Source organism: Neomonachus schauinslandi, chromosome 2 (assembly GCF_002201575.2).
Source record: "Neomonachus schauinslandi chromosome 2, ASM220157v2, whole genome shotgun sequence".
Taxonomy (NCBI): Eukaryota; Metazoa; Chordata; class Mammalia; order Carnivora; family Phocidae; genus Neomonachus; species Neomonachus schauinslandi.
In genome coordinates this window covers 189,566,921-189,577,836 of record NC_058404.1, presented here as the reverse complement: position 1 = coordinate 189,577,836, position 10,916 = coordinate 189,566,921, and the positions used below count along the sequence as shown (strand labels likewise).

Sequence of the window (10,916 nt, the reverse complement as noted above, 5' to 3'; positions counted from 1 at the left end):
AGCTCTTCCAACTCTATAGCTCTTTCCTGAGGGCCTCTTCCTCACCCTTTCATCCCATTCTCTCTGGTGATATACTGTCCAGAGAGAATAGAGGCCTTAGAACACATTCCTCACCTCCCTGCCTCCTTTATCTCTAGCAACTCTCAGCCTCAGTCTCTCTAATTTCTTTGAAAGGAAGTCACTCCTAACACCTCTCATCCTCAGTTTCTCTCTTTTCTTTGAAAGGAAGTCACCCCTTGTCTCTTCTCTCTCTTCCCATTCCTCTACCTATGCCCTTGATCCTCTCCCTTCTTGCTTTTTCAGGCCCTTGCTCCATCAATTAGTTTCTTTCCTGACACATTAACTCCTCCCTCTCTATTGGCTGTTTCCCTTCTGCATAAAATAAGATACAAATATCTTCTACCCTGAAATACCAATTCCATTTCTCTTGCCACAGGATGTCAGAAACAACCCAAGACATGTGAAATACTAGAGTGAGCTGTCAGACAGACCTAGATCTGATTAGGTGACTGACTTTCAACCAAGGTATGAAAGTGGTACCAGCCAGAATGGGGAGAGCTTCCATGGAGCTCGCAGGAATCAAAGAGCCAAGCCAAACTGAGCCAACATGTGGAGAGGACCTGACTCCAACCCTCAGCATGGAGCCTGCATCCCACAAGTTCAGTTTAACAAGAAATCAAGCTCAGTAATTTTGGGGTGGTTGTCATGCAGCATTATTGCAGTAATAGCTGACTAATATTAGCTGGCACTTAAAAAGTGACATGAAAGAGATACAAGAGAGGAAAGGTAGAGAGGACATTGGCTCCTCTTCCTTCCATGCCTAGAATGCCATATTCTGCCACCCTTCTGGTTGCCAAGGGAAGGAATTAATCTACCACAATAATAATGATTTTAATGCACTGGTGTTCTTTTTTTGTAATTTGCATTATTTGTCTTTATCTTCCTTTCTTCCTTCATTCTTGTCTAGCTTCTTTCACTGTTGAGCCCTTACATTCTGCTGGGCATGAGGAATACAAAACAAAATCCGTCTTTTGGTTTAAATGGGGGAAACGAACTGTAAACAAGTAATGGATCTGCACGCAAGATGCCCTGTAATAAAGTTGTATATAGAAGGAAGAAAAAAACGGGAGAGTTTAGCTTTCTGTATTGCTGCACATGGTCACTGAACACTTGGGAGAGGCCCTGTGCAAGGACCGAGTTGAACAAGGACACAGCCCCTGCCCTTGTCCTTTCTTTCCAGCTTTTTGGAGTTTAGTACTTCACATCTGTGATCACATCCCAGTCTCTGCTCTGCGTTCTTCACACGCTTTATTTCCTTTGCTGGAAATCTTCTCTTCCTCTTTACCAAGCCCCCAACCTTGGGTCCTTTCCCAAGGAGGCTTTCTCTGCATCCAAGAGTAGGCTGGATTCCCTTCCTAGATGCATTTCTAGCACTTGATGTGTCTCTTACAGTAATATGTGTCATACTTGAATTATTAGTTAAGTGTTTTCTCTGCTAGCCAACTAGTCCAAACCAAATCTGTCTGGTTTACTTCCTTAGCTCCAGTAACTGGCTTAGTTTAGTGAATGGGATGGAATTGAATCGCTGAAGATCTGTTACGTGTATGAGACACTAGGCATGGAGGCAGGAACAGGGTTTGGAGAAAATCCATCAGTTCACTTCCTAGGTCCTCAAATAAGATACCCAAGTTGCTGTCCCAAGTTGATCCCTGAAGTTTGAAAAAAAGAAAACAAGAGAAATCCAGTTTGGGTCTCCAAGGAGCTTAGCAGTACTATGCATTATCGAGAACTCTCTGATAGCTAGAAAATTCCACTCATGAGCAGCTGGCCTTGCTCATGGCTCATGACGCAGGCAGTGTTTGGCAATAACATTTCCTGGCATTGATGCGTATCTGCTGCAAGTAGGGCTCAGGGACCTTGTCTTATTCCCAGGAATACAACCCCCAGCAGTGCAGCATGGCCTGTGAATCCCGCTGATCCTGGCAGGCGAGGTGGTGGGTGGCCGTGCAGAAGGCTGTGTGTTCCACTGGTGCTGTGCCTGGCCGGGGCCCCTGCCTCCTCTGCCACTGTCCTTTTGTCTTACTGTTGAGAGGTGGTTGCTGTGCTCTCTTCTTGGTGGATGGAATCATTCAGTTCCTTCTCCTCTTTGTTTGCTGCAAACAATAAAAATACGAAAATTTCTACCTGCTAGAAGCAGATGTCCTATAAAATCTCTCCAACAATTTGAAAAGACTGCTCAGAATAAAAAGGAGTATTTTGTACACACAGATTCATCCCCATATCCTCAATAAGTTTTCAGTCATCATGGCTATGGGGCCATGTGAACTCATGCATAATGAGTCACATGATGGCAGGGTTTTCTTAAAACTAATTTGTCATCATGTGATGAAAAGCAGTAGCTTTACTAATACAACAGGGTGGGCAAACACTGCCTGCTTTTGTATAAGCCCTCAAGTTAAGAATAGTTTTTACATTTTTAAATGGTTGCCAAAAAAAGTCAAAGAAGAATGGTGTTTTTAGAAAGGGAAAAGTAGATGAAATTAGAGTGTCCATTAATTAAGTTTTATTGGAACACAGCCATGCTCATTTGTTGAGGGCTTGGTTAGGGCCACTTTCCTGCTGTAAGAGCAGAGTTGAATAGTTGTGACAAAGACTAGGCATGGTTGGCAAAGCCTAAAATATTTATTGTCTTGCCTTTTGCTGACCACTGTATTGGAGGGATATGGATTTTTTTAATTGACTCATCCTGAATGTACCAGAGACTTACTCAAGGGCCCATATTGTGTTTCCAGTAGGCTGAGCTTCTCTTCAGCCTCTGAGGAAAGATGTGCCACCAGAGATGGCTCTGTTTGCTACCCTTTTCTACCTACCTTCATGTTATGGGAATGGGTGTGATAATTGCAACCCAGAACCGAGTGAGCAGGAACTACATCAAGATTCAGCCAAGAAGATAGAACTCATGTGCAGATGTGCTGCCTACAGGTCTAGTGAGGCCTTCTGGGGTCTTGGTTACTCAAGAAAAACCAAGGAGTTCTCTTTTTCCTTCTCTAAAGGGATTCACACCTGTGGGAGAAATTATTAAGCAAAGATACTTGTCTAGATTATCTCAATGTCCCTTAGTTGGTCTTGTTGTCTGCCTCTGGTCACCTGCGCCCTGTTCTTTCCTCTGCAGTAGTATATACCCATGCGCAAAATTATGATTGTTTGCTTTTGTATCTTCTAGACTGTGAGTTCCTAGCGGGCAGGGTTTTTTAATATCCCTGTGTTATGAGCATCTGGAAAGAGCTAGGCACATGGTAGATGCATGCAAAATAGCCAAGGAATCAACAAAGTCTGTCATGCTTCTCACACAGAGTTACAAGTCTGGAGAGCCCATGGTGGTGTGACAGCAAGTACCTGCATCCACAGATTAGCATGGCCTAACTTTCTGGGTATTGGTAGTACTTGAAGATCTATGGTAGAAGGCACGATTTTTATATTTAAACAAGTGTGGCTAGATTATGGAGTAAAAACTCAGAATGTTTAAAGATGGAGCTCAGACTTCAAAGAACCTGACCAGCTTATGGTGGTCATTGGGGGTTTGCCTCAGGTCCCTGGTGTGGGGAGAGGGGTGTCAGGGATAAATTCATTCTCTCCTGCAGTTAGAAATCTTTGGGGTGAAATTGTCAGAGACGGACTAAAGTACTGCTTCCTCAAGTCCTCAGTGTGGCATTATTATTATTATTTTTTAAAGATTTTATTTTTAATTAATCTCTACACTCAACATGGGGCTCAAACCACAGCCCCGAGATAAGAGTCATACACTCACCAACTGAGCCAGTCAGGTGCCCCTCAACGTGGCATTATTAACAATGGGAGGCAGGAAGGTGGAAGAGAGAGGCCTTTGAAAGGACATGGCCAGTTCTGCCAGTACTTACAGATGCATCATATCTTTTGTCAGAGATTTCAGACAGCAGTGTGGACCTTTAGTTCAAGAGATCCTTTGAGAATCTGCTAAAATCTGTAGACTCTGTGAACTTGCACCGTCTACCAATTTGGCTGTAGTAGATTGTAACTTCAGCTTAGTCCTCATTGCTGCTAGGTGTGGTGAATTTTAACAGTTAGGATTATTCTTTGGGAATGTGACTAAGGCTTTGGTAATATGGTGAAGGGTGAAAAGCGAGTTACTGTTTGGTGGCGCATATGGTCTGAATTGGTATCCTAGATGACATTTTTCTCGATTCCTTCTGGTCTTCAGTGGTTTTTCCAGCGGGTCACTCCTAACCTGTCCCTCACAGGCAGTCTCTCACTCCTGTCTTTTCTTCTCCCTGTCTATGCCAATCCTTTTGTTCCTTTTAGAGTCTTTTTGCTCCTCCCCAGATGCACTGGGCCACCAGAACCTGGATGGAGCCAGCTACAGTCCATCCCCACTTCCCTGTTAGCTGGGAGGCACTGGGGACCATGTAACATACACTGAGCTTTTTCATACAGCTCCGCTGTGCCTGTGGATCTCAGATTAATAACCCCTGCCCAAGTCTGAGTCTAAAAAAGGAGGTCTATTTATTTTCAGGGTGAACAGAGGTAAGGAAGAGGGAATGAGGTGAACCAGGAGGTTCTTCCTGTTGTTTGGAATTGCTGGGGAAGGGGAAGGCGGGGAGGGAGGTGAGTGGGCCCAGTGTGTAGAGCATCACTGGCAGCAGGCGGCAGCTAGCATCCAATCACAGCCACATGCCTACTGTACTGTGTAATTCTATAGCTCTTTTGGCAGTGCTTACAGGCATGCTCTCTCTGAGTGCTATTGATTTCTTGGGGAAAGGAGATGAAAAACAAGTGTTATACTTGGTGTCGTGTGTTTTCTGGGGGAAGTAAATAGATTAGCCAAATTGGACAGACAAGATCAGGGCACAGAGAGAAGAGGCTCCCTGGAACAGCCTTCTCTGAAATGGAATCTCTTAAAATGATCCACAGGGGAAATAAAATGATTAGGCAGGGCAGGGATTTATCCTGTACTCAGATTGAATGTCACATTTTGTTTCCGTCTCAGCTTCATGTCCTGGGACTCAAACCACTCTGCTTTCCACCAGATTGCTGTTTGATACCAGCAGCTCCGCTTGCCTGTGTCTTGACTATGCCCGCCCCCCCAAAATGCCAGGGCCAACTGTCACTATGTTTCTGGGTGCTGCTCTAGAATAGCACTGTCTGATAAAACTTTTTGTGATGATGTAAATGTTTAAACAGTTCTCTGCCATTAAATACAGTAGCCCACTGGCCTCATGGAGCTTTTGAGCACTTAAAAGGTAGCCGGTATGACTGTGAAACTGAATATTTAATTTCAGTTAATTTAAATGGAAATAGCCATTTGTAGCTCTTTTTTTTTTTTTATAATATTCAATTTTTTTTTTTTAAGATTTTATTTATTTGCGAGAGAGAGGATGAGAGACAGAGAGCATGAGAGGGAGGAGGGTCAGAGGGAGAAGCAGACTCCCTGCTGAGCAGGGAGCCCGATGTGGGACTCGATCCCGGGACTCCAGGATCATGACCTGAGCCAAAGGCAGTCGCTTAACCAACTGAGCCACCCAGGTGCCCCTGTATCTCTTTTTTTTAAAGAAACTCTGGAAGAGCAGCTTAAGAGCACTCAGTGGTTGTTCCTACCCAGTCAGTGGTCTGAGCAGTGGCCGCACACTCCAGTCTTCAGCAGGGAACTGCTGACCAGACACAGCTTGCCCTCAGACCAGTCTGCGACTTCAGATGGGGTAGCAGTGAACTCAGGAGCTGGAGCAGTTCCCTCACCATGAAATTCCTCCTTGGTCACGGCCTTTTCAGCAGCAGCCTGCTCTTCCTTTTCAGTCTCTTGAGGATCTCTGTGGAAGTAGAGATCAGGCTTGATCTCCCATGGGTGTTCACGGGAAATGGTGCCACGCATGCGCAGAAGTTCCCAGGCCAGCATCCACCACATCAGACCCACTGACTGAGCTCCCTTGTTGTTGCAAGGGATGGTGGTGTCCCCAGAGCTCAGAGGAGAGTCTGTTACACAGTAACGGTAGGCAGGTTAACATGTCTCCATGAGAGGCTGGTGGTCAGCCCTGGAGTTGGTAACCACCAGAAGTTTCGGCTCTCTTAGTGAAGGTTCCAGGAGTGAAGCAGCCAGCTTTAGGAGTGGCTCCAGTAGCTGCAGCAAACTTCAGTACAGCTCGCTGGCCAATATTCCCGGATGGTATGACACTGACATCAGCTGGGTTTTCAGTGGCAACAATGGCATGACCTGTGAGCAGAAGCTTCTCCAAGGTTCTTTTCAGATTTATGATGTAGATACCATCCCTTTTCCTTTTGCAGATGTACTGATCCATTTGGAAGTCAGGGTTGGTGCCACCTAAGTGGGTTCCTGCTGCAAGGAATTTGAGGATATCCTCCTTCATTTGCAGGACATCAGGGCTCCGGACATTGTGAAAGTTTCCCTTTAAGTTATAATGGGAACACAGAACAACACCAGTATGGACTCCTCCCTGGGTAGTGCTGGAAGGCCATATATAGCTATTTGCTGTCCTCTTGTGCAGTGAAGTTTTAGATTCTTGCAATCCCGGAAGTGTGAACCAGCGGCATCCACATCACCTGGGATTGGGAGATTGTTTTAGACATGTGGTATCTTGGGCCTCACTCCAGATTTACTGAACCAGAATCTACATTTTAACAATATCTTCAGGTATTAGAGTGTACATTAAAGTTTGAGAAGCAGGGCTGGAAATGAGTAAGTCTCAGGAAGAGATGCAGTATCAGTCAGAGTCAGCTGGGTTATGCTGCAGTAGCAAACAAGCCCCAAATCCAGTGGCTTAAAATAAACAAATTTTACTTCTCATTAATGCTTCTTGTCCGTGGTGGGCCAGAGGGGGCTCTGTTCCACATCGTTCTTACTCCAAGTTCCAGGCTAATGGGCCAGTGCTCTCTGGATCATTTGTCATTGCTGTGACATAAGGGAAACCAGACAGTGTGGTGAAACCTCTACTTTCTACTCACATTTCATTGACCAAAGCATGTCACGTGACTGCACCTAACTCTAAGGGGACAAGGAAGTGCAAGCTTATCAAATGCCCAGAAGGGGGAGAAACAGAATATTTGGTGAACATATATGGTGAACAGTGCTAATGACTGCCACACATAAGCATAGTTACAGCTTTTTGTTTGTTTGTTTTTTAAACAGCCAGTTCTAAAGATCATCATTTCAAGCCTGGACTTGCCATAGCTTTCTAATTGGTCTCCCTGTTGTCCTTTCTTTTTTTACATCACTACCATATTAATCTCTTAAGGCATTGCTCTGAATATTTCATTTCTCTGCACAAAACCCTTCAATGACACCTCATTGTCCACCAAGTTGAGTAAACTCCTTTTAGCATGATGTAGTGGAAAGAATGCTACTAATTTATGTGTGACCTTGAACAGTGTTGCTTAAATTCTCTGAATCACCGTTTTCTCATCATTTAATTTGGAGATAAAAATACCCACCTTCAAGGGCTGCTGTGAATCTTAAGTAAAATAATGTGTATAAAGTGCATAGTGTATTAGACATTTAGTAAATAAGAGCATAATCCCTGTCATGAGCTCTTAGAGCACACTATGCATATCTGTATCATAATATTTATCCAAAACGTATTGAGATGACCTATTGCATATCTGTTTCTCCTAGTAGACTTGAATTCCTTCAGGACTTTGACTTTACAACTACTGAGCCTAGCATAAGGCTCTGCATGTAGAAGATTCTTATTAAATGTTGTTTTAACTGCACATCATTCGTTAAGGATTTTGAGCTCTCCCTAGCAAGGTTGCCTTATGTGTGTACCCAGTGTTATAACCAAGCCATACCACTTGCTGTTTCTTGAAATAACAGCATGTTCCTCACCTCTGGACCTTTGCTCATGATGTTTCTGTTTCTGATAGAAACTTTTTCCTTCCTGTACCTTAGCCTTGCAAAAGTTTGCTCATCACTTAAGCCCCACCTAAAGTGGCACCTCTACAATTATTATTTTTCTAATTCCTGAACCTGAAAGCAACATCTCCATTCTTTGAACATTCATAGTATTCAGAGAAGGCTTCACATAGAAGGCTGTGATTTGGGATTCCTCTGGGAAAGTAATGACCAGGGGATTTATACTGGGAAGGCAAAGTGGAGAGCAGGAGACAGGTAGGACATTCCAGGTTGACCAGGGTGGGCCTCCACATCTCCAGATGGCTCAAGTGCAGGGAGGATGGAAAAAGAAGTCAGAGACAAGGCTGGAGAGATAGGCAGATAGGAGAGGTTAATGGCGTTGTCATGGTTAAGAAGTTTGAATTTTATCTTAAGCCAATGGAGATAACTTTGAGCAGGGAAGCGACATGATCAATTTTGCGACCCAGAAAAACCAGTTTATTGAGGATCAGAGTATGATATTTAATAATTGATATTTAATAGAGATATTAAATATTTAATAATTGATCTCCAGTTTTCTGTGTTAAGCCAGTTAGAGTTGTCTGTTTTCTTTTTTAAAGATTTTATTTATCTATTTGACAGAGAGAGAGATAGCGAGAGCAGGAACACAAGCAGGGGGAGTGGGAGAGGGAGAAACAGGCTCCCCACCGAGCAGGGAGCCCGATGTGGGGCTCGATCCCAGGACCCTGGTATCATGATCTGAGCCAAAGGCAGACACTTAACGACTGAGCTACCCAGGCACCCCGTGTTGTCTGTTTTCTGATCATGATTTGGTCTTCCCATTGCCTCTCCTTATGTCATTTATTTATTCCAGTTACCTACCTAGCCCCTGAAGATGTTTGCATTTTCAGGCCCTGTCTTAGGTCTGTACTCCAAGCAAGTATCCTCTGATAGCTTCAGTCATCTATCAATAAGGAATTGCATTTGGCCGTTTATAACAAGGACCCTTCTCTCAATAGTGACTTCAATAAGATAGTGGCTTATTTCTCTCTCATGTAAAAGAAGTCTGCAGGTAGCTTGTACAGGTTTTTCTGCTTGTTTCCTCTGCCATCCTTGACCCTGTGGCTTCCATTCCCAAGATTACCTGGTGCACAATGGCTGTTGGAGCTCCTGCCATCACATCCCCATTTCAGGCAGTAGGAGGGAAGAAGGGGGAAAGAATGCATTATTTCTCAGAGTTCTATGTAATGCGTCTGCTTATAATTATTGGCACACATTTAGTCACAGGGTACCAAGGGGTGGGGAATGTAGACTTTTATTCTAAGAGGCTATATGCCTGGCTAAAAAAAAAAAATTGTGTGGGGGGTTTTTGTTTTTGTTTTTGTTTTTAAATAAGAGACTTGTGAGAGTAGGAAAACAGAAGCCTCTGCTATGGTATGTAACTCCAACCCTCATTATAATACATCTGTTTTTTGAAGACTTTGTGCTTTCATTAGTACATACTTGCCAAAAGTTCAATCCTACCAAGCCCTACTAGTATCTATCTGTCTTCTGGTTTTTAAATGTCCATTTCATCTGTGTATTATCTACACTCTGTGCCTCAGTGCACATCTACTTGTCCTGAATTTGACAATCCTTGGTCAGATTTCATCCTTTTTTTTTTTTTTTTTTTAAGATTTCTCTTTATTTATTTGAGTGAGAGAGAGAGAGAATGCGCGTGAGAGAGAGCATAGAGGGAATTGGTGAAGCAGACTCCCTGCTGAGCAGAGAGCCTGCCAGGAGCTTGATCCCAGGACCCTGAGATCGTGACCTGGGCCAAAGGTAGATGCTTAACCAATTGAGCCACCCAGGCGCCCCAGTCAGATTTCATCTTTAACCTTAACAAGGGAGAGAGGAACCAGGAGATACTGCACAAACTGAGGGAAGAAGCCCCAGATGTGTTTGAACAGACCTGCCTCAGTTCATACCTGTCTAGATGGGGAATATATAATTTTCTTTGCCCAAATTTACTTGTTCCCAGAGTGCCCCTGTTTGGATTGTTTGTCGTCAACTTTGCATCCCTATGGCCCCTTTCTAAGGTTTTCTCCAAATTATAGAAGAGAAGCCAGGAACTGCACTTATCCCTGTTCCTATCTCTGTATTGCTCCTGTCTTGAATTTGCTAATAAGAAGAATTTACGTAAGACTTGCAGGGCAGAAGAGTGGGGGAAGCCAGTGTTCTCTGGAGGCCATTGCGAACTCAGAGTTGCTTCCTAGGGAGTTTTGTGCCCTCAACTCTTTGGTGTTTCAAGTGGAGCGCAAGCTGCTGACTAAGCTGCCTCTGCCTCTGATTTTACAGGCAGCTCCCCTTACCTCGTTCCCGTAGGTCTCCCAGTGGCTGTAGAAGATCCTCATTCCTATATTCACTGCTTCCTAATGAAATAATAGGGCGTCTCTCTTCCTGAACGAACCCTGCCTGATAAATCCTCGTTCACCTGAGTTATTTGGTTACAAAAATTTTGGAGGCTCTTTTCCTAGACTACTATTTATGTGGCCAAGCAGGTAATGTTATTTTACATTGCAAACATCTTTTGCGATTACATATATGAATATTAAAATACATAGTGCAATTACATCTTGTATAATTGTGTATTACAGTTTATATTACGTTTTATAGTATATTAGAAATGTATTTCTCTCATCTCTCCAAAGGATTGATTTCCCAGAGTACTAGAGACTACCTTATACCTCTTGCTTTAATTACGTTACGACAAGAAGGTCTCTCACTGTGCTTGGTAAAAATGCCTTTGGAGCCAGGGCCGGGTGGGGTGGGAGTAGGGATGGGGACAGAGTCAGAGACTGAAGTGGAGAAGCTCCCAGTTTGGTGGGGCGCCAGTCCGAGTTCCCAGCCCTGCATTTTTCATCTGTAGAGCTCCGCTTCCATTAATTGACATATGAGTGATCCACTCAAGATCTCATTTGACAGGAAGTGTTTCACTGCTTAAAAAGAAGGTTGAGAGCTGCTCCTTTAAAACCCCAGATTTGAGATGTGCCTTATAAGC

At 43.8% G+C, this 10,916-nt stretch overlaps 1 pseudogene; it reads right to left on the bottom strand.

Annotated features, from left to right (window-relative positions):
- Positions 1-5,627: 5,627 nt before the first annotated feature.
- Positions 5,628-10,269, bottom strand: LOC110571329 (annotated as a pseudogene).
- Between the last annotated feature and the right edge of the window lie 647 nt (positions 10,270-10,916).